At 43.1% G+C, this 24,652-nt stretch overlaps 1 protein-coding gene and 1 long non-coding RNA gene across 3 annotated transcripts in view; one reads left to right on the top strand and one right to left on the bottom strand.

Moving 5' to 3' along the window:
* Nucleotides 1-374: 374 nt before the first annotated feature.
* LOC138741268 (uncharacterized) overlaps nucleotides 375-24,652 on the bottom strand; it is a 34,873-nt gene continuing 10,595 nt past the window's right edge. Inside the window, exon 4 of the long non-coding RNA XR_011343433.1 lies at nucleotides 375-1,325. This is a non-coding gene — a long non-coding RNA (uncharacterized lncRNA). The remainder of the gene's footprint in view (nucleotides 1,326-24,652) is intronic.
* LOC138741267 (proto-oncogene tyrosine-protein kinase LCK-like) overlaps nucleotides 4,261-24,652 on the top strand; it is a 76,916-nt gene continuing 56,524 nt past the window's right edge. The window contains exon 1 of one of the 2 annotated variants that reach the window (XM_069895064.1): nucleotides 4,261-4,492. The gene's annotated coding sequence lies outside the window, so the exon portion shown is untranslated. Of the gene's footprint in view, nucleotides 4,505-24,652 lie in introns of both variants that reach the window. The other variant, XM_069895066.1, reaches the window with a different exon arrangement.

The following is a 24,652-nucleotide window of genomic DNA, read 5'->3' as shown; positions in this document are numbered from 1 at the left end:
CAGTTACATGGATGGAAGAGGTATGGAGGGCTAGGCAATAAAATGGTTTGGCACAGACTTGAAGGGCTGATGGGTCCTATTCTATGGTTCCAACTAAAAAAAAACTGAGGAATGAATTGATTCACTCTCAGGCTATTACCTCCTCATATTATTTCCTCTACTTCCTTACAACATAGAAGGAAATTGTTTGGCCCATTGTCTTTATGCTAGCTTTAGAGCCCGTGCATCAGTCTCATTCCCTGTCAAATCTCTCAAGTAAAGACAGGGCTTTCTGTTGGGAGTGGACAGACAGTTCAGCCATGATCAACAGATCACCTTCCATGGTTTATTGCGTATGGTTTACCAGGATTTCAAATTGGATATATTTTCACACATCAATTTCCAAGTTTCCCCAATCATTGTGACCATCACCTTGAGCATATTTTCTATTTTGACAATATAATCATCAATGTTTAATACTGTATTAAAAATGGGTCGCAACAATCAGGTTTACCGCTGCTTTTGAGAGGAGGTAAGCACGTTAACTTTGAAACCACCTCCTGATGCAATCCTGCACCTTTCAGTGAATGAGTGAGACAGAAACACATTTGAAGTTTGGGCCAATGCACCAAAATTGTATCTGTAACTCGAGGTTTAAGCTTTGGTACAGAGGCTTCATTTATTTACCTCTCAACTGAAAGTGTGACTGTTGTGTTGCCTGCCTGAAATCGGGTGAGCTGTGACTGGATGAAAGCTCAGCCGGTCGAAGCAAAGCAACGTGCTGCAGCAGGGAGATGGTGCCGACCCTGTTGTCTGCCACACCAGTCAGCTTTTCTCCTCAGCAGCAATGTTAACTCAATTCCACCGGTAGTTTGTGAAGGCACTCATTGCTGAAGGTTTCTGAACAGTCGCAATGGGACCCTTCAAGCATCGCATATATATCCTCCTCCTTGCATCCTGTACCAGCTAAACCTCAACCATGCAAATGCACAATGACTAATTGCAGTAACTGAGAAAGAAACCACAAAAATTAGATTGTGGTAGAGCACACACACTAGGTAGCAGAGAACAATAGAACATACAAGAGAATGTAAAATTGAGTCATATGTTTCATATGAACATTTGGAGTTGCAACCTCTTGAGTAAATGACTATTCCTGAATTCCGGAGATCTGTAACAAAAAAAATACTGGATTTGGTCGCTGGTTGTTCGATGTCTAGAACCCAAATTTCTTCTCAAGGTGAATGCTCCAGATGCCTATGAAGCAACATCAATAACATTGCAGAAGACGTACTTCATATTTTCCAGTGATTCATTTGTAACTTGCCCATTTTGTCAAAGTGGTTCTGTTAACAAGAAAAAAAGCAAGTTTTTGTATTAATGCAAAACATCTGTTAATCCTTAGAAAACTGGAATCTTTATTTTCCAAGAACAAAAAGCATATTAAAACTGCTGAGAAAATCACTTTCTTCTAACGACAATATCTACAGGGACTAGTGCTTAAAGAGGGCTCAGAGAATCATCCAAGACCCTTACCATTCAGCTTGCAATACCTTTGAGACATTACCTTCAAGGAAGAGGCGGAGGAGCACCTGGACTGCCCTGCTGGAAAGCAGATCCTTCCTGCAGGCGGTAAGGCTGTTGAAAAATCCTAGAAACACGCAAATTATTTTTTTGTATATATTTATTTTGGATCAATTTCTATAAATGTTCTTTGTGTGCAGGGCCTACTGTGTGTGTGTATTATGGTCCAGAGCTTCGCAGGGTTGCCTACATCAGATGGCAATAAACTTGAACTTGAAAAGTCTCCCCAGTCCACACATAGGAGACACCAATGTAAACCCTCTGCACCAATACTGTTGCTATATAACTTTGGAAGCAGCATCTCCATATTTTTGAGAAAAGAGAGCTGAGAGAATTTTTAAGTGACAAATGCTTCTGGGCAAAGTGGATGAGTGTAACTAGAGCCACCTAAAGTACACAGTGAGAATCCTGGAAAAAATCTCCAGACCCAGATAGTTGGTGAGAATTGGATAACTTGCTTCCAAAGGGTATGGTCAAGGAAATAGAGGATTCGACTGGTAGGTTTACATGAAGCTTGATGGAACAGAACCACTGGCATGGTGGATGAGCGTGTGGCTTGTTCCATGCAGTGCAATGTAAACAAACTGATGTAAAAACATGACATTTTGATTACATGAACCACACATTGCTTCACCTGAGAACCAATGGTTGGTGTCCAAACCTCTGCACAGTCTGCAATGACATTAAAGGGTCTGGTGCTGTAGGTGGTAATGATGGTTGCCTGAAATTGCAGAATGATCTTGATCAGTTGGCAGGTGGTTAGGGGAAGGGTTGATGAAATTTAATACAGTGAAACGTGAGATGTTTCATTTTGGAAAGTTAAACATGGGTAGGACTGACACAATAAATAGTGGGGAAATGGGGAGTGTTGTAAAGTTGAGGGATCAGGAGTATAGGTACATGGTACCTTGAAAGCAGCATCAGAGGTAGATGGGGTGGTCAAAAAGGCTTTCAGCACATTGGGCTTCATCAGTCAGACTACTGAGTATAAAAGTTGAGAGGTCATATTGCAGTTGTATAAGACATTGATGAGGCTCCATTTGGAGTATTGTGTTCAGTTTTGGTCACCATGCCACAGGAAAGATGTCGTCAAGCTGGAGAAGGTGCAGAGAAATTTTACAAGGACATTGCCAGGACTTGGGGGCCTGAGCTGCAGGGGCTTTATTCCTTGAAGAGCAGGGAAGATGAAGGGTGATCTCATAGAGATGTACAGAATCATGAGAGGAATAGATCAGGTGAACACACAGAGTCTTTTGCCCAGAGCAGGGGAATCGGTAACCAAAGGACATCAGTTTAAGGTGAGGGGGGAGAGATGCAACAGGAACTTGACAGGCAACCTTTTCACACAGAGGGTGGTGGCAGAGAAGATGATTGAGGCAGGTACTATTGCAACAATTAAGGAAAATCTGGATGGATACATGATTAGGATGGGTTTGGAGGAATATGGGCCAAATGCAGGCAGGTGGAACTAGTGTGGGTTGGACATTTTGGTCATTGTGGGCAAGATGGGCAAAAGGGCCTGTTTCCACATGGATAACTGTATGACACATTGACAGCGAGTTCAATGGAGACAGGACAGGTTCTGGCCCATTGGGTCCTCAGCCAGAGGAGCAGGTTAACAATGGAAGAGCTGGATTAGATTTATGAGCTAACGAATTGGGCCATGTGCCTCATTCATTAATTTGTTGCCAGGTCATTGTCTAATCTCTTTTTTTTTTAATATTTTATTTTTGATTTTCGAAAACTCATAAATTCAGGAAGCAATACACTTTATTACATCATCTGTATAACATACAGAGTCCGATTTTCCCCTCCCCCATGCCCCAATACAACAAAGAATAAAGAATTTATATATAAATTATACAAATACAAAGAAAAAGAAACAAAATAAAAATAAGATCTCGTCGCCTGCGTCACGTCCCACTTTTTTATCTCAATCATTTCCCTTCTTGGACGGGTCACTTCATTTCCTTCATTCTGAAGGGATAAAAATTATGTCTGTTTACCTATGAGTTTCAAATAGGGTTGCCACATTCTAACGAATATTTTTTTCTTAAATCATATGAGCTTTTCTCCAGGGGAATGCAACTCTACATTTCATCTAAGCTCTTAATGGGAAAGTGTGGCGTTCCAAAGCGATGGTTCTCAGGAGAAACAAAAGTATGCTCTCCTTCAGGTGCTCAGCTTTTACCATCTAATTCAAACATGTCCAATGGATAAAGTTCCTCCGTCATTCTGAAATAATCAGACCCAGCCTGAAGCAGCTGGCCCTCACTACACTTGGGAGGTAGATCCATTGCCCACCTCACTACACCTGGGAGGTTTATCCACCACCTACCTCACTACACCTGGGAGGTAGATCTATTGCCCACCTCACTACACTTGGGAGGTTTATCCATTTCCCACCATGCTACACCTCGGAGGGTAGATCCATCACCCACCTCGCTCTGAGGTTGCACCAGTTGTGAGGTGTGGGCTATTAGTGCCTGGGGATTGACTGGAAGTTCACAGACACATGTGTGCTTTAATAATGAATTCACTGGTGCTCCCAAATGTTTATTATTATTTTTGGTGCATTTCTGCCTGTTCTATGTACCAGGTTTCTGTGACTCTTTACTCAGGGGCTGTTACAAATGCACCTGCACAGTCTTCTCTATCTGGTATTGTTCATTTCAACAGGAAGTGGTTGATTGCCATATTCTGGTGTGCAGAAAAGTTGATTGTTATGAGAAGACAAAGCATCTTTCTGAGGTAATGCGCCACTTGGGGACAAAGTGTCGAGCAGGGAAGTAAAGCAACTTGTGGGAAGGAGTGAGATGAATTTGATGGGTTTACTTCACTGAATTGTAAGCCCTTCCTGGGAGAAAGCATTCAAACATTTTCGCCACATCGTGGGAGCTGTACCATGTGGAGGTGATCACGTTTGCAGGTAAACGAAAAAGTATGTTGAAAGTTTTTGTTGAACGTGGTATATTTCACATCTATCTCAGTTCCCAGACATAGAAACTCTGAATTGGCTTAATCATTTTGGAGAATGTGATGCATTTTCAGGGGTGGTGATAACATGTTACCCTAAAATGTCATTTATAACCATAAATGTTAAAAACCCACACTGGCATTTTTAACATTTCTTCTTTCAATACAAATTTAGTGAAATGAAACTATGATGTTATTTCAAAAACTGCAGGATGACTTCTAAACATTTCAATTGAATTATATCTATGTCATTCATACAATCATTAAATAAAATAGTGTCTTAAGAAAGACAAAGATGGAGAATAATCAAATTAATCTAGGAAATGAATGAGCGTCAGGGGTGCAGTGCTAATTTTTCAGGAGCCGGAGCTCACCAAAAACAGTGACAAGGAGGTACCTGAAGCCACCCCACAGGGTGCCTGGAGCGGCCCCATGAGGTGCTTTGTGCAGTCCCATGAGGTGCCTGGAACGGCCCCATGAGGTGCCTGAGCGGCAGCTCCGGCAGCACTGCACCCCTGAACGTTAACTATTTTTAATCCATTCTGAGAATATTAAAGGTTCCATATAGTTTAACATAAAAATCTATAATCAATATACTGACACTGGCATCCTATGCATTAGTATAATCACTCTGTGATTGGGCAGTTACAGAGAACATAGCTATAAAATAAAATGTGCAGACCTGATCCAAAAAGACACCAGAACAAAGTTGTTATCATAAAGTTATGGGTATAAAATGATAGTTAACTTATTCCATTATGTTACTGATATTTTTGTTATTTGCAAAATCTCGAGGGGTCAGAAATATTTGGGCTAAATTATCATTACACATGATCGTATGTTTTCCCAGGAAATTTATATACATTTTCTTTCTCTCTTCATTGCATAAAATATTAAATTGCATAATCATATATCATCTCCATAATATAATGTGTTATAATAATATTGAGATGTTTAGGCTCACCCTAAGTAACCCATCTGAAAAATCTCCAAATCTGATCTCTGTCAGAGATTCCATGGAACACAGAGGATCCAGAGTTCTCTGGGCTTTCCTCGTTCATGTGGTCTGGTACAATCCAGAAATGACCTGGTACAATCCAGAACTGGCCTGGTAAAATCCAGAAATGGTCTGGTACAATCCAGAACTGGCCTGGTACAATCCAGAAATGGTCTGGTACAATCCAGAACTGGCCTGGTACAATCCAGAAATGGTCTAGTACAATCCAGAAATGGTCTGGTACAATCCAGAACTGGCCTGGTACAATCCAGAAATGGCCTGGTAAAATTAAGAAATGGTCTGGTACAATCCGGATCTGGCCTGGTACAATCCAGAAATGGTCTGGTACAATCCAGAACTGACCTGGTAAAATCCAGAAATGGTCTGGTACAATTCAGAAATGGCCTGGTAAAATTAAGAAATGGTCTGGTACAATCCGGAACTGGCCTGGTACAATCCAGAAATGGTCTGGTACAGTCTGGAACTGGTCTGGTACAATCCAGAACTGGCCTGCTACAATCTAGAACTGGCCTGCTCCAATCTGGAACTGACCTGTTAAAATCCAGAACTGGTCAGGTACAATCCGGAAATGATCTTGACAGAAAAACTATGAATTACTGAGTCAGGAAAAAGCCTGAAAGTAGATGAGGATTTCAGTGGAAAATAGAATAAGACAAGTATTCATGCAAATACATGCAGTAAAGTCTGAAAACCACATTGAATCATTGGATATATTGCCCAGGTCTTTATGGGACACAACTCCAGTCGTTTTCAGATGGGTTACTTAGGGTGAGCCTAAACATCTCAATATTATTATAACACATTACTTTATGGAGATGATATATGATTATGCAATTTAATATTTTCTGCAATGGAGAAAGAAAATGTATATAAATTTCCTGGGAAAACATACGATCATGTATAATGATAATTTAGCCCAAATTTTTCTGACCCCTCAAGATTCAATTCCAGGAGACAGTGAGGGGATTCTGTTACGGGGGACTACTGTCTCGTGATTCATGCCAGGTGATTAGGATGACATAAGTAAACATTCCTTCATGCAGAGATTAAGTGTGAAATTCTCTTCCACTGATTAGTTATGATCTCATTGTTTGGCAGAGTGGCCTTTAGGTGCTGACTGGCCGACTGCAGCTCCTTCAGTGTTGCCTTGACTCATTTTATGAAAGCAAAATTGTTTATCAATTAATGTATCCATCAATGCAGAAACAACTGCATGGAAATATTAATAACCAGACAAGTTATACACAGGCCAGACAGCATCCTGTATGGATCCTCCACAGTTTCTCCTCATGGATATTGTGTGACTTGCTGAGTTCCTCCAGCAATTCTTTGTTCGCTGTAAGTTTCAGCAGGCTGAAAAATGCTGTTAAATTCATTGACTCCTTTCATCATACAGCCACTAACATCAATGTTGTAAGGCTGAACACTAAGCAGAAGCATTGCGATTCTGAGAATGTCAGACGTGACCAGCCGGTTATTTAAACTTCCTTTGTAAAATCATACTCATCGTATCAATGAGCGATGACGCGTTTTACATCCCTCAACACAGTGATGCAGCTGCTACCTGGGGTCCAGGTTCAATCCTGACCTCAGGAGATGTCTGTATGGAGTTTGCATGTTCTCCCTATGACTCCCTAGGTGTTCTCCCACTTCCCACAGACGTAGAGGTTGGTGGGTTAATTTACGCCTGTAAACCACTCCTGGTAAATCTGGGGGAGGCTGATGGGAATGAGTCAGTTGTGTGGATTCAATAGCCGAGGGCCTGTTTCTGTCTCTGTCACACGACAACATCATTCATCCCTAATGCTGCTGTGTGACATGGAAACCGTGGTGCTCTAACTTTCATTTTAAATGTGAATGTTTTGTCTGCGGAACTGACCAGAATGTAGAACTGTAGAGCAAAGTTCCATACAAGTCTGGAAGCCAAGATTTAACAGTTCACAGACATCAAAACATGGACACAGTTCCAATTTGAATTGTAATGGAAAAGAGATGGTGCAAAGTTTCTCCTTTGTTGTCTGAGATAACCATTTCTGACTCACTAATTCTTATACTAATTGGAAAATTTTCATGCCAATTCTGAACTCATTGCCCTTTTGATAAATGGAAATGAAAACAGTAGACTACTTCTACTCCTTAGTTCAGCTGTAATTTACAATGAGAAAGGTGTTTCCAATGAATTCACACTACAGAAATTAATTTGATTGATCTCAGGCTAACACTATAACTGGTATCTCTGCATTTCATATAGACTTCATCTGGAGATATGCATGTGATATATGGGATGGCACAATTAATATAGTGCTATTACAGTACCAGCAATATAGGTTCAAAACCTATATAAAGGAGTTTGTATGTTCTCCCTGTGTCTGCATGGCTTTCCTCTGGATGCTCTGGCTTCATCCTAGACTTCAATATGTATGGGGGTTGTAGGTTTATGGGACGGCGCGGGATCGAGGGCCGGGAGGGCATGTTACTGTGCTGTATGTCTAAATTTTTTTTTAATGAATTGCTGGCGGGGGGGATTTTACTGCGAGAAACTAGCTGTTAGATTAACAAAAATTTATAATCAACTGAACATGTCATTTCATCAAATCCCAGAGCACCTTTTAAAATAATTTTGATAGCGAAACTGAGAGGATTCACCAGAGGATGGTTAAGGCAGAATTTTGCTGAGGACTCCCTGCTCTGCTTAACATGAGTGATGATGTCCTCTGACCAGTTCTAAATATGCCAAACTACTTGTTTGGCATTAAAGTTCAAAGCAGAAAATGGTTTAATATTTTCTTTTATATTATGCATTATTTTGGAGTTCTATACTTTTTTAAATTTTTGATTTAATTTCGATATTTTTGGTCAATGTTTTACAAAAATTTCAGTTTTAACCAACTGCAAACATTTAGCCACTAGCTTTTCTCTTGACATGGGACACTCAGAAACTGCAGGTGCCGGTGTCTGAAGCTAAACACAATCTGCTGGAGGAATCCACGGGTCGAGCAGCATCAGTGGGAGAAAAGAATGGTTGAGATTTCAGCCTGAAACACTTAAGTCCTGATGAAGGGTTCCTGCCCCACTGATGCTGCTCGATCTGCTGAGTTCCTCCACGGATTCCGTTCAGCTTTCTCCTAATTTGCTACTTCCAAGCTGGCATCAAAGAATTGTTTTCATGAGAAGCAGAAAGATGCCACGGAGTGTGAGCTTCCTGTAACCCAGCCTGAGACAAACCAAGGAATGACCAAAAACTTGCTCTAGGCCAACAAATCTTGGTTGGTGGGACCTCATCAGGTGAATTGTGTATAGTACTGGTTTCCTTATATAAGGAGAAATGTGAATTTACTGGGAGTAGTTCATGGAAAGTTCTGTGGACCATCACTGGAATGGGTATGTTGTTTTCTGACAAAAAATTGGACAAAGCTAAAATCACATTGCCGACAAATTCAGTAGGTCAAACAGTGTACTTTATATAGATAAAGATACATAATTAATGTTTCAGGCTTGAGCCCTTCATCAAGGTATGAGAAAAATGTAGGCAGGCACCTGAACAAAACAAAAAAAGTTGGACAAACTGGTCTTTGTCTGCTGGAATTTAGCAAATTGAAGGGAGACAAAAGAATTACATAACATTCAGAAAGGGTCTAGGGTAGAACAGATGAGAATGTTCACATGACTGACTGATAGAATCTAGAATTAGCGGTCACTATTTCAAACTGAAGGGGAACTCTTTTAACACAGATGATTTTTTTTCTCAGAGGATGATGAGTCTTACAAACCTTCGTTCTCATGGAGATTTAGATCAATTCTCGAGTGAAAGATCAATCTGGAAGGCAGATCAACCATGATTTGAGAAATGGTGGGGCACCTCCTGTTGTTTTTTTTTGTTTGTATGTTATCTGCATTGTTGAGTGGTCTCAACTCTGTCGAAATTTGCAGTTTGAAAAGGCTGGAATTATGGTCTCCACACAACGATGATTCTTGGGATTCTTGATTGGAACTGAACATGAAGCAGCGTTCACTAGAGATGGTCACATCAGCTCTGTTTAGTCTCCTTATATCAGCACACAGAAATACATCATGCAAAATGCAGTGGGACGCCACGTGTACCCATAAAGAAGGTCTAGCCATAGTTTCAAAAAGCTATTGTTTTAAACAGTGGACACAAAATTCAAAATGTACAGGGGCTGCAGGTCAACTGGGTGTAATTGGGGGGCACTGGCTTTCAGGGCAAAACGGAATGTTACCATGCTATATGTCTGAACCTACATTAACATCTAACAAGTTGAAAGATACCCATTCCATAAAGGGTGCTATACTTAAAATGTTAACAATTTCTCTAAATATAATTGTTTTCTTTGGTTTGGGAAACAAACCAAAGATTTATGCAGATTTAGAACTATTAATGCAACGATTAACAAACAGTACATGTTGAACTGTCCAAGTAGCTGTATGAACACCTCCTCAAATGGTCAACTCAACAATATAAAGAGAGAAGGAAAGACATTTTACCTGCTATTGAATTTAATTTCTCAGCTTATTTAGGTAATGGCTTTACCATGACTGTAGAAACGTGTACAGGTTCTCCCTGACTTGCAACCTATGCAACTTACATCCGGACATATGACCAAAAATTTGTTAAAAAATATAAAGACATAAAATTTACACGGTTTATGTTGTACTTGACAAACTATAACAGGGATACAGGGCATGTATTTTCTTTATTATTTTTAACAAATGTATACAATTCCGACATACGTCCATTCTGAGATGTGACTGATCCTTCAGTCCGAATTAGAGTTGCAAGTCGGGGAGTAACTGGACTTCAATTCTGTGATTCTTTGTCTTAGTATACTGGTAGATAACACACAAATCAAAATATTTACACTTCTATGAATTTCAATGAGTTGAGTAGGATTTAGAATACTTGGATCAGAGCTACAAGAATGTGGGGTCCACAACATCCAGAACAACCACCCCATTCCACTCAATAGAAACAGCTGCAGAATACTTCCAGAATTCATATAAAATGCCTGCACAATGAGGTAGCATTATAACAATTTGAAGTCTATCTCTTTTAGCTTGCACTACAAGCCTTATGTTCACTGATCCACAGGGCCTCCAGTCTGGTGATGCCTTCCACCTTGCCCTTCTATCAACATTTGTGTGGGTCTGACTCTCTCACAATTTCTGTCACCTCCCAGCTGCCAAAATCTTACCAATTCTGTGCTTCTCGGTCCTACCAGCGAGCGTCCTGAAGGATTTGACAGGCTAAATGCAAGGAAGGTGTTTCCCCAGAGGCTGGTGGGAGCTTGGTCATTGAGTTCATTCAGACAGAGATTAATAGCTTTCTGGATATTAAGGGAATTGACATTGCAGGCCGAAACCCTCCAAGTCTTAATGAAGGGTTCCTGCCTGTAACATTGACCATTTGTTTGTCTTCCACTGATGCTGTTCAACATGTAGAGTTCCTCCATGGATTGTGTTTAATTCTATCCTGACTTGCTTATTCCAACTCAGCATCAAAGTATTGTTTTCATGAGAGGCAGGAAGAAGCCACAGATTGTGACCTTCCTGTAACCCAGCCTGAGACCAACCAAGCAATGACCAAATGCAAACCACCAAAATTCTAACTTACACATGGCACTGAAGTAGGGAAATGGTACTGAGGTTAGGGGGATGGTACTGAGGGTAGGGGGATGATACTGAGGGAGGGGGAATGGTATTGAGGGTAGGGGTGATATGATACTGAGATAGGAGATCAGCCCTGATCTTGGAGAACCTTGAAGCAGGCTGAAAGCGTTAGATGTCTGCAACCTGCTCTTATTTCTCACATCCTGATGTTTGACTCCCAGCCCTGGAATTACTTTCCTCTTGAGCGACCAAGCACTTGTTAAATCTTCCCTCAGTTCCCATCTACAAACACATCGAGCGCCTGTCCTGGCCTCGTTTCACCGTTCTCGTCCGTTAGTCAAACCAGCAGCTGTGAAGTTCAGCTACATGAAAGTGCTACAAATACAAATGAGGGAAGAAACTCTTTGGATTTCCCCAATGATTGGTATAAATAGGCCTTTGATTTCTAAAACTGTAACTGTTAACCTAATGGAATAAAGAGCAGTCTGGTGAATTGTTTCTGAGTCTGGGCTGGCTCTGGAGGGTGACCGGTTCTTACACACCTCCTCAAATTTTCCAAATTCAGATAAGTTCAATTTCTTTTCTCCTGCTCATAAATCAGCCTATGGTGTGGCATGTAATTTTACTTTCAGCGATTACTCTGAGCCTTTTTCAGAGATTCATCACCAATGGTATCAATCAGTCTTTACCACAGTATGGGGTGATGGGACCACTCCACACACGATCCCTGGCAGATCCACATAAAATCGCTGGCAGATCCACTTAGGTTCCTTGGCAGATTCACACACATTCCCCAGCAGATCCACACATGATCCTGACAGATCTAAGCACGTTCCCTGGCCGATCCACACGGAAAGCTGCTGGACCTGATAACATTCCCAGCAGAGTGCTCAGCAGATGTGCGGCTCAGCTAGAAGATGTTCTCACCTACATCTTTAACATCTCCCTGACAAGTGCCATGGACCCAACGTGCTTCAAAGCTGCCATCATTGTCCCTGTGCTGAAGAAGTCGTCTGTGTTCTGACTCATTGACTACTTGTCGCACTCACATCCATCGTCATGAAGTGCATCATGGGACACATCAAGCTCCTTCTGCCCCTGTTACAGGACCCCCTGCAGTTCACACAGAGATCCAACCGCTTTACAGACAATGTCATCACGACTGCCCTCCACCTAGCCCTCATCCACCTAGAAAATAAGGACTTGTATGTTGGAATGGTGTTTATTGACTTTAGTTTGGCATTCAACACATCACATCTCAGTGCCTGATAAGGAAGTTGAGCCTGCTGGGTCTAAACACCTCCCTCTGCAAATGGAATCTTGACTTCTGTCAGGGAGACCACAAGCAATCCAGATTGGAAACAGCATCTCCAAGATCATTGCACTGAGCACAGCACCCCCCTCCCCCACCACCCTGGGATGCGTGCTTAGTCCACTGCTGACCCACAACTGTGCAGCTAAAACCACATCAAGTTTGCTGACGACGTGACTGTAGTGGGCCTTATTAGTAAGAATGAGGAGTCACCATACAGAGACAAAGTGCAGACACTAACGAACTGGTGCAGAGCCAACAACCTGTATCTGAACATTAGTAAAACAAAAGAGGTGGTTATCAACTTCAGGAGGACCCGGGGTGACAATCCCTTGCTGACCATTGACGGCTCCATTTTTGAGGTCATCAAGAGTATCAAGTTCCTTGGAGTTTACTTGGCGGAGAATTTCACCTGGCCCAAGAAAGCCCAACAGTGCCTCTACTTTCTATGAAGACTAAGGAAAGTTCATCTCCTACCCTCCATCCCCACTACATTCGACAGAGGATGTATTGAGAACATCCTGTGCAACTGCATCACCGCCTGTTTTGGAAGCTGTACCTCCTCAGACCGCAAGACCCTGCAGAAGATAGTGAAGTCAGTGGAAGAGATCATCGAGGGTTCTCTTCCTACCATGATGGACATCTACAACACTCAATGCAGGTGAACAGCAAGAAACATTGTGAAGGACTCCACATGCCCCTCATGTAAACTGTTCTCCCTTCTGCCATCTTGTAGGAGGAACCAATCATTCAGCCCCTTATGTCCAGACTGGGCAACAGTTTTTCCCCCCAAGCCCCCAGAACAAAGGTGAATAATGTATCATGGACCTTTACTGCATATGTCTTAATATTTTAATATTTCTATGTGTTTAACTTCTATTCTAACTTATATTTATGTAAATATGCTCTGTAGTTCTGAAGAAATGTTATCTTGTCTTTACCGTACAAGCATGGTATGAACGATAAATGAAGGTGACTTGATTTGGCTTAATCCATGGCAGATCCACACTCTTTCAGTGCAATTGTAACGTGGAATGGTTCAGGGTTTGCTGTTGCCGGTCCTACAAACAGTGTTTGATGAGAATTTAGCCCTGGGAAATTAAATGGTCAAATAATTGCAAATAATAATTTTGGATTGAATAACATGAATATTTCAGCAAAACTGTTGGGCAGGGATGGATTTATTTTCATTTCAGATTTCTCTCATTGGAATTAGCCTTCATCGGAAAGGCAACTAAGGAACAATGGCATTAATAGAAACTCTTCACCTGACGAAGCTCTGATAATACACCCATGGTTGTTGTTTCTGTGGCATGCCCATGTGTGTCCTTGTTGGAAATCAAAGGGATCATGAGGCCCAGCTTATCATCAAGTCCTCAGACTTGATGATCCAAACACATTCTTCTGACTGCCTTTAGAGTGGAACATTACAGGAGGTGGGTCTAATCTGTATGGACAGGATAGCTTTGGCAGTGCAAACACAATGCTGGAGAAACTCAGCTGGTCAAACGGTACACTTTACACAGTGTAGCAAAAATAAAGATACATAACCAACGTTTTGGGCTTGAGCCCTTCAACAATGTATGAGCAAAATATAGACAGTCGCCAAATGTCATTTTGTTCATCCCTTGGTGAAGAGCTTAAGCCTGAAACATTGTTTATGTATTGTTAATTTTTCTATATAAAGTACACAGCGCCTGCCTACACTTATGCTCATACCTTGATGAAGAGTACAAGCCCAAAACACTGTTTGACCATCTGAGTTTATCCTCGTGTGTCAGGAGACTTTTTTGTTTTACTTCTACCTGAGGCAATAATTTCTGTGTAGTTCTCCCTCTGTCACTCAGGTGAACTTCAGTGAAAGTGGTAAATTCCAGGGGAGTTATGGGTAACCCAGAGAAAATCCTAATTGGAGTCACCAGTGAATGTTGGGGCCTAGAGTAAAAGTTAATTTGCCCAGTTAACTTCATTTTAAATTCTGTACTTCACATGACCAGACGTGCACGTCCTCCTGAAGGCCTCTATGGTCTTCAACAGTTCACAGCTAAAAGTTATATTGACCCATGGCTCACAGAAAAATCCTTACATTCAAGGCAAATATTCGAGCAAATAATCTGAATTTTAGCAGGTCAATATATTTATTTTCCATTGTTTAACTCTAGGGAGAATGTCCATGAATTGAGAGCAAATGAGAGTCAGTTCAAATCGAAGTGCAGAGTGAGATCTCTGGAAGTTTTCTCAACCTCATTAGGATCATCAGTCACTGATATCATGTAAAAAACATGAAATGCTACAGCACAGAACAAGCCCTTCGGCCCATGATGTTGTGTCGACCTACATACTCCTACTAAAAAAGCAGCCCTCCTTATTTCATAGCCTTCTATTTTTCCTTCATCCATTTGCCTGTCTTAGAGTCACTTAAATGCCCCTATTGTTCCAGCCTTCACCACCATCCCTGGCAATGCATTCCAGGCACCCAATCTCTCTGTGTGAAACCTTTCAAATTCAGGATGCCCTCAGTGCTTCACAGCTTTTATGTGGATGAGCAGTGTATCGGCAGTAAGGATACAGCAAGCTATAGCTTGGAGCCAGCACCAAAATTAATCCGATTGGTACATTGCAAAGCTTGCAAAATTATCAGCTTTGTGGTGAAACAGTTATGACATTTTATGCAAAACTTTCTGTCATGAGTAAAAGCTCAGAGTGGTCAAAAGCTGGAATGGAAAATATTTCTGTGCTCACTGACCACAACATCATGAAATAAACCAAGGAGCTCGTTTGCCATGAACTATTTTCTTTACCTTTAGATTGCCAACTCAGCACTTTATAACAACATAGGAGGCCATTGGGCCCAACAGGTAAATGCCTGCTCCCAGTAAAGCAATCCCATCAGTCCCATCCCTCTCTCCTGTGTAATCCAATGGATTATCTCTCACAGAAACCCATCAGATCCCTTTTCATAATTTTCCTCTCACCTACACAAAGGGCAAATCTACAGGAACCATTGAACCATTGAACACAAAGGGCAAATCTACAGGAACCATTGAACCTCATCCTGAGGATGTGAGAGGGAATTGGAGGAACTGGGGAAATACAAGGATAATTTGCAAACTCCACTCTGATGGAACCAAAGGGCCAGGACTGAACACAGTTCTCTGTTCAGGTTTGCTTGATTCTGAACAGAATTCAAATCCATCACAAGTACCAAACAGAATAGCAGTTGGTTTAAAAAGGCCATACCAATCACCAGGAGCATGTGGGGAGGGAGGCCATACTGCTGCCCAATCACCAAGAGCATGTGGGGGAGGAGGTTTCTGCCCATGTGGAGAGGACATTGGTCTGCTCACTGGACAGCACTGACAGACAGCAAATCAGGAAGGTTTGCTTCCTGATAAAAAATTGGGGATTGTAATAGACCAGTGGTTCCAAAACTTTTTATTTCCACACACATGCCGCCTTAAATAATCCTTATGCCATAGGTGATTACTTGAGGTAGTATGTGAGTGGAAAGAAAACGTTTGAAAACCACTATGTTAATCGTACCTAATTGACTCATTATGTGCATGGTTTCATAACTCCAAAGGAAATGGGCCAATGACAATTTTTCTCAAGCAAAATATTTCAGTAACAATTGGGTCTAGAGCAATGATTCTCAACCTTCCCTTCCCAGTCACAGACCACTTTCAGCAATCCCTTACTAATCACAGAGCACCTATGCCAACTTTGTGATAGACAACTTCATTCTGAACATAAAGATAATTTCTGATTTGTTGGAGACACATTAAATTAATTCTAATTGAATTTAGCATGTTTAATTGCATAATGATGCTGACACATCATGTTAATTCAACTGACCTAAAAATGTTTTGCCGCTGATTTTTGTTTTAACTCAGCAGCTGATGCCTCTCGTGACAGTGTCTAACAATAGTCAGATTTCAAATTTATTGTCTGAGTACATAGTTCATCACAGATAACAAATGTGAACAAATTGACTGTGCAATAGAGAGAGAATTTAAAAAAAATCAATAAAGTGCACAAGCAAGAGTCCTTAAGTGAGTCTCTGATTGAGTTTGTAGTTGAGAAGTCTGATGGTGGAGGGGTAGCAGCTGTTCCTGAATCTGGTGGTGTGAGTCTTGTGGCACCTCGACCTCTATCCTGATGGCAGGAGCGAGAACAGAGTATGTGCTGGGTTGTGTGGATCCTTGATTATTGCTGCTGCTCTCCCACGGCAGCATTCCCTGTAGATGTTCTCGATAATGGGGAGGGTTTTGTCATGGGCTGTATCCACTACCTTTTGGAGGGCTTTAAACTTAGTGATATTGGTGCCCCCTTACTTGGTCAACACACTTTCCACCACACATCTGCAGCAATTTTCCAGGGACAAATGGTGTCAGTCAGCATTGATGGATTCTAGTTGCCCTGATTCAGTTTTTCCATGGTTGCAATGTCCTGGTGAAACCTTTCACCATGTTCATCACTGACTGCACCAGGATGAGCAGGGAAGAAGTCCAAAGGTGAATGTAGAAAATTAATTTTCAATGACTTGTTGTGCTTTGTGATTTTGTCTGCTTGAAGCATGTTAAAAATATGACAGGAAATCACAAAAATATGTTATATCTAAAAGTGGTAAACGATAGGAATGTTTTGTGATTTTTTGTGATCAGCAGCCCAAAATCCATAAAATACACCCAAAAGTGTTTAGGAAGCAAAATCTTCGATGTCCAGTGTTATTCCATTAAATGAGAAGAATGTCGCGAGTTTATGCCAGTCAGATATGTTGAGTTCCTTCCCAACATCAGACCTCCTAACTGGACACTGTCCCAAACTCTGTGGGAGGAGCTTTCCAGCCAGACACAGGACACTCTCAAATCCTTCTTGAAGAAATACAACTACGTCCCCTAGGACTAGGAGTTCCCAGCCTTCATATCCCACAGTGGAGAAGGAATATTCAGATGTGTGAGTCCATGCACACAGGGGCTCAGTGCAAATGAAGGAGGGATTGCACAGATAGACTCCAACCATCCCGTCAGCTTCGTAGAGGAGAGTCTGCGTTTCCCATATTAGCCTCGTCAACCAGAAACACAAGAATGGAAGCAAGTTGTCCTTTCTCCCAACAGAAGAAGTAAGTTCCAGCATCATTATATTCCCAGCACCACGATAAAGTGCATTCTCCACAGCAGGTATATTTACTTTTTCTTCTTGTAGACAGTGTACACATAAAGTTGGTGGAAAGTTGCTATTATAACAGGGGGCCCACGACACAGTGCAGTAGATGTTGGGCCAAACACACTCTTCTGGAGGAAGTAAAAACACAATACTGAAGAAACTCACCAGGTCAAACAATGTACTTTAAATAGCAAAGATAAAGGTACATGACCAGCATTTTCAGGCTTGATGCCTTCATCAACGTGTGAGCAAAATGTAGAATTTCTCCAGCATTGTGTTTTTACTTCAACCACATTGATGACACTGTGTATATTAAAGAGGGAAATGTTTGTGGTAATTTGATTAATATGGTTCATAGTGTGAAAAATAAACTAAATAATTTAAAAAGGAAGACACAACAGCAAAAGCACTTCCTGAAGTGGGCAAGGCTACTTGCCATAATTAGGTCAACCTTCCCTACTGGAACTTTATTGAGAGCATCCTGGCCGGCTGCATCACAGTGTGTGGTAACAGTGGCTGCAGAGACAATCCACAGGATCATAAGAGAGGATCACTGGGGTCTTCCTCGCTCTCCATCAATCTAATTTACCAGGATCATTGACTGAAGAGGGCATGTAAAATCATTCAGGATCCCTTCCACTCACACACAATATCTTTCAGCTGCTCCTGTCAGGAAAGAGATATGGGAGCACCCCAGGCTGAGGAACAGCTTCTTTCCACGGACAGCGAGAATGCGGAATGACCCAAGGAAATGCTCACACTAACCATCCGAGACGCTCATATATTGATGAAACAATAATTATTTATTTGTATAGATGAATACTTGTCCTGTATATATATATTGTGTGTCTGTATGTGTGTTTTGTCTGGTTGTGTGTCTGTGTGTTTTGCATGGAGAACACTGTTTCGCTGGATTGTACTTGTGCAATGGGATGACAATAAATTTGACTTGATGACTTTAAAAAAAAACCATGGTGACTGCAGACCGTGGTGTTTGGTTTCTTTTGGAGGAACCCAGTGGGTTGAGCAGCATCTGTGGAAGTGAAATGAGAGTGGATATTATGTTGCTTTTATAAAGCCAAGGAGATCCCCTTTAGCGCACTGTATCCCCACCATCTGTGCATGCTTTTGGGTGGAGGGGGGTAGTGGTGGGGGGGTTTGCTGGCTTTGAGACAGTGCTAGATTGTTTTACCAAAACAGTTAAAGATTTAGTTGTAAACGCAGGTCACAAGGACTGGTTTCATGGTCTTGTAGCGGTGTGAGGAGTGGAAGAAACACAGCCACCATGTTGAGGGGCATTGACAACTGTTTTAATTCAAATTTAGCGCGTCCCTTTAAGGGCAGCACGAGCTCAGTCACCTGGTGCGTTGTGACATCATTATCGCTGCCCAGGGTGCGCGCTGGAAGGGATGCTGGAGTCAGAGAGAAACCTCTGACTATGCCATTTCCCCATGGCTGCCTCGCTACGTGGTGATACAAGCGGGGCCGGTTTGCCATGAGGATGTGCGCCGCCACACAATCCCCCCAGAACCGGCTACGTGTCCAGTCACTTTGGCGGCCAGTCCCGGTGCTTGGGCGTGGCCATCTGCACCGGCTGTGATAAGTCCAGATGGGCTGCCTTCAGGAGGTCCACCGTAAAATGTTCCTCTCTCCCTCCAACGTCCAGGGTGAAGGTTCCACCGGACCAGCACAAGACTTTGTGTGGCCCCTCGTACAGTCACCTTGTGGTCCCCTCCGCATGAAAACGAACTGGGCCGAGTTGAGCTCTTTGGGGAGATGAAACAGCCGGGTGCTGTGGCATGCCGGGGGTGGGGAAGCTAGGGAGGCCAGTTGCCTGCGTAGGTCCACCAGCAGATTTTTGTCGGTGGCCGTGGTGTCAGGGTCTGGTTCGAAAATCTCACCCAGCAGGCAAAACGGTGCGCCATAGACCATCTCCGCTGCTGAAGCCTGCAAGTCCTCCTTGGGTGCCATCCTATTCCCAAGGAGGACCCAGGGTAGTTTGTCTGCCCAGTCTGGTCTGGAGAGCCTGGCCATAAACGATGCCTTCAGGTGCCTGTGGAATCTCTCCACCAACCTGTTGGACTGGGGGTGGTATGCTGTGGTGTGGTGGAGCTTGACCCCCCCCAGGAGCTTCGCCATTTGAGTTCACAGGGCAGATGTGAACTGTGCCCCTCTGTCACTAGTGATGTGCACCAGGACTCCGAAACAGGCAATCCATTGGCTGACCAGATTCCTGGCACATGTCTTTGCGGAGGCCTCCTTAATCAGGATGGCCTCCGGCACCTTGTGCCCCGTTCCACCACCGTGAGGAGGTAACGAGCCTCCTTGGACACCGGCAAGGGCCCAACAACATCAACGTGGATGTGTTGGAATCTGCGAACTGTCGGGTAAAAGTTCTTACACTGGACCTTAGAGGACTGGTACCTGGTACAGTTCCTGGCCAGTTCCGCCATCTCCTTCTTTAGCCCATGCCACACAAACCACTCCGTGACCATCTGCACGGTTGTCTTTACTGCTGGGGAAGCAAGGTCATGGAGCAGACTGAAGATCTTCGCCCTCCAGTGCAGTAGCATCCCTGTTGAGACGTCACAGAGCAATGTGTCCAGGCTGCTGGGCACCCAGACATCCTTGAGTTTGAGGCCCGAGATAGCGGTCCGCAAGGTATGGGTCTCTGCATCGTTCCTCGGTGCCTAAGCCAGTTGCTCATAATCCAGGCCAGGCGCGAGAGTGTTGATGGCTGGACGGGAGAGTGCATCCGCCACTACGTTGTCCTTGCCGGCCTATGTCGGATGTCGGTCGTGAACTCAGACACGTATGAGAGGTGCCGCTGCTGTCTGGCAGACCACGGATCCTTGGCCATCGCCAGTGCTTGAGTGAGGAGCTTGTGATACGTGAAGGCTGTGAATGGCCTGCCCTCGTGGAAGTAGCAGAAATGGCGGATTGCCAAATACAGTGCTAGGAGCTCCCGGTCAGAAGGCTGCGTGTTCAAGTCACGTCGGGGTCACCACTGTGGCGGTATGAGCAGTGGAAGAAACACAGCCACCACGTTGAGGGTCTTTAACGACTGTTTTTATTCAAATTCAGTACGCCCCTTTATGGGCAGCATGAGCTCAGTCACCTGGTGCATTGTGATGTCATAATCGCTGCCCAGGGTGCGCGCTGGAAGGGACGCTGGAGTCGGAGAGAAACCTCTGACAACGCCATTTCCCCATGGCTGCCCCGCCACGTGGCGATACAAGAGGGGCAGGTTCGCCATGAGGATGTGCACCGCAACAGTCTCATGATTACAGCACATTAAAGCAACCTCCAAATGATGTGTTTTAAGATGATTGAATGAGTTGACAGGGTTGAAAGAGTCATGTATCTGCTGACAGGGGAACATAGCAAAATAATTGTCTCTACATTAGGACAATAACCAAATTTACAAAAAAGTACTTGTGGTGGTACATCACTGGCCTACTGCAGGGGGCAACCTCTGTACCTGCAGGAGTGTAAGGGGACAGGACAACACCTGGCCGGATGTCAATCAGTCGGCCTAAATGGATCAAGCCCACCCGGTTGGGTGTCAATCACCCCCCGGGATATAAGTCTGCGCCGGCCTCCCGAGGCCTCACACTGAGTTGCTGCAGCCATAGCCAACCTGGCTCTGTGGAAGTCTTTGTGGATTAAAGCCTGTTGTACAGTCTTTACCTTGTGTGTGTCTGATTCTGGCTAACAGCGCCCCACAGTACTTTAACAGGATAATCTGAGATTGGAAAGTGATTGCGGAAAAGAAAGTATTTTCCTCAAAACAGAGCTCATTCATTTGGGAGTGTTATCGAAAGCAGCTCTTCTCACTTTGGACAATGCACACTTATAATTGCCTCCCCCAGCAAGCTGTTGACTCTTTCAACCTTACTCAAAATGAGGCTGATAGTTTTAGTTGGGCAATAATATACCTGGTTGCAGTCATAAGGTCATCAGCTACATCAGCAGGCTTTTCATTACCTGATGTCCATGCCATGTTCACCAATTCCAATAACCAGCAATTGGTCCAATACCTTCTCTGCTTTGGTGATTCAAGTGCTCCCCTAGATGCCTCCTCAGGTGCCCTCTGGGTGAAAATAAATTCTTCCACCTTTAGATCTCTTTCCCCTTGCCTTAAACATTAGGGGCATTTAGGTACATGGATGAAAGAGAAATACATAGGTTAGCACAACATCAAGGGCTGAAGGGCCTGTACTGCATTGTAGTGTTCTCTATGCGCTCTAATTTTCGACACTCCTGCAATGGGGGAAAATTTTTTGCAGTCTTCCCTGGGAATAGTTAAAACATAGATCAGCCATGACCCAAGTGAACAGTGGAGCAGGTAGAAGGATGAATGGCCCCTTCCTTCCCGGCCCCCTATAGTCCCACATCTTAACATTTGGTCGTTGGAGGTTTCAGTGTTCCAGAGCAGGGAGGTGTCTTGGCAGTGACTCCACCATTGCAGTTGACGAGCAGCATGGCCTGCTGAGTTTATCCAGTGTGTTTTTGTATTGCATTGTGATTGTAGAGGATGTTTCCTCTCATGGATGAACATCAAACAAGCGGGTTTACCGCTTGTTAAAATAAAGGACATTCGAAGGTGGAAAGGGGGCTTTGCTACTCTCTAACTGTCTTTGGAACTTTCTGCCTCAAAGGACTGTGGAAGCAGAACCTTTGAATATTTTCTTTGAGTATAGTCGATTCTTCATAGGATTTGAGCAGCTACAGATATGAAGTTACAATCGTCCACGATCCTATTGGACAATGGGGGAGATTAGAGGAGTGGAGTGGCCTCTATCTGTTCCTAATTCATATCTGCATGAGGAAAGCATTTTGATTAAAATAATATTCATTTGAAGTTCATCACCAAAGGTAATGATATCACTCATTAAAACATTCAAATAATGTATGCTTTTTGTAAAGGATTGCTCATTGAGTTGTAGCCACAGGAGGGGTAACAAAGTTATCGTATGAAGACCAGTGACATGGTCACACCATGGTTTGTGTAAATAGCAAGCTCGGTAACAGGGACACCACACAATGTGGATGATTTGAAGCCTGGGAAACAGATTCTACACAACACCACACATCTGCTGTGAACACTACTCTCTATGGCATGATTTGTGGGTTTCGAATATCACTGAGGTAACATGAGTAAAGCAACGACATAGTAACCAATAAATTAATTGCCAATCAAATTTCCTGAAGTTACTTAAATATTTCAGATCAGATTTCGGATTTATTGTCAGTGTACATACATGACATACACATACAATCCTGAGATGCTTTTTTCCTGCGGACACGGCAGAATTACCACTAATTGGTAGTGCAAAAAATAAACTGTACACAGTATGAACATGTAAACAATAAAAAGAACTATAAACAGATAATGAATGTAAACAAACTGACTGTAATACAGTCTGTAGCAAGGTTATAGCTCGGTTATAGCCCTAAGGCTCGAATCTGCAGGAGAAGAAACACACACACACACACACACACACACACACACACACACTTCAACATTGAGTTTATTCAGTGGTGGCTCTGCCTTTTATAGTCAGCTCGGCCACATCACCATCAGGGCATGGCTTGAGCAGGCCGGCAGCCAATTGGTTACCTCAGATGCCCGAGCCCCAATTGGGCGCCCTGCGATCCACCGGCAGTGATTAGCCAGTTTTACCGCTCTGCTGTGGCCTATGGAAACAGGTGTTTCAGCCCACACAACGCTTTGCTGGTCGCCACGTTCAATGGCCATTTCCTGTGTCACCCTGAGGCATGGGCTGTGGGCCAGTACGTCCTTAAATGAGTCCCTGATTGAGTTTGTCATTGAGGAGTCTGATGGTGGAGGGGTAGAAGCTGCTCCTAAACCTGGTGGTGCGTGTCTTGTGGCAGCAGCGAGAACAGAGCGTGTGCTGGGTGGTGTAGGTCTTTGATGTTTACTGCAACCCTCCGACTTGGGGACAGTTTTGCTTATGACTCCTACCTTTTGGAGGGCTTTACATTCAGAGGTGTCCCCATACCAGACCGTGATGCAGCCAGTCAGCACACTTCCCACCAGACATCTGTAGAAATTTCCCAGGGTTTGTGGTGTCATACCAAAACTCCGCAAACTCCTGAGGAGGTAGAGGCACTGTCAAGCTTTCTTCATGATGCCATTTGTGTGTTGGGTCAAGAAAAGATCCTCTAAGATAGTGACTCCCAAGAACCTAAATGTGTTCACCCTCTCCACCCGATTCCCCAATGATCACTGGATTGTACACCTCTGGCTTTCCTTTCCTGAACTCAACAATCAGTCTCTTACTTTTGGTGACATTGAGTGCAAGTTTGTTATCAGTGCCAAGTTTTCAATCTCCATCCCCTTCCTTTATGCAACCCTCTATCATGGTATTGACGGCAAATTTGTTGATGGTGTTATTGTCATACTGAGCTACACAGTCATGGGTGTAAAGTGAGTAGAGCAGGGGGCTAAGGACACATCCCTGTGGTCTTCGGGTACTGATGGAGATTGTGGAGAAGTTCTTACCAATCTTCACTGATTGTGGTCTGGAGTTGAGGAAATTCATAATCCTCCATGTCAGAAAAATATTTCTTCTAAGTGATATTTGATAGAATATAAGTTTTATTTGATAGAATGCAAACTGATGTGTTGTTATTTAATTATGCTTTGACTGACTTCAAGAGGACACTGTTTTTTAGAAAGTATTGGCACTCTGGTTTCATACCACCCTTCAAAATGTAGGTGAATTGGCTGTAATTGGGTGACATGGGTTCATGGGTTGGAAGAGACTGTTACTGTGCTGTATGTCTAAAAAAAAATCATATCCTTCTCTTCAGACAAACTTGATGCTAAAGGAGAAATCTGTAAGCTCGATGGTGTCACAGTAACGACTGCACACAAGCAACAGGAGACATGGAGGCAGGTTCTCCCTCCCTCCTGAAACAAATCAAAAGCTCCAAATGCCTTCAAATTTCAGGGGAAGCAGAAT

This window comes from Narcine bancroftii, chromosome 8, assembly GCF_036971445.1.
Source record: "Narcine bancroftii isolate sNarBan1 chromosome 8, sNarBan1.hap1, whole genome shotgun sequence".
In the NCBI taxonomy this organism is placed as follows: domain Eukaryota; kingdom Metazoa; phylum Chordata; class Chondrichthyes; order Torpediniformes; family Narcinidae; genus Narcine; species Narcine bancroftii.
Note: the sequence above shows the minus strand (reverse complement) of the source record. Positions and strands in the feature narration are given on the sequence as shown.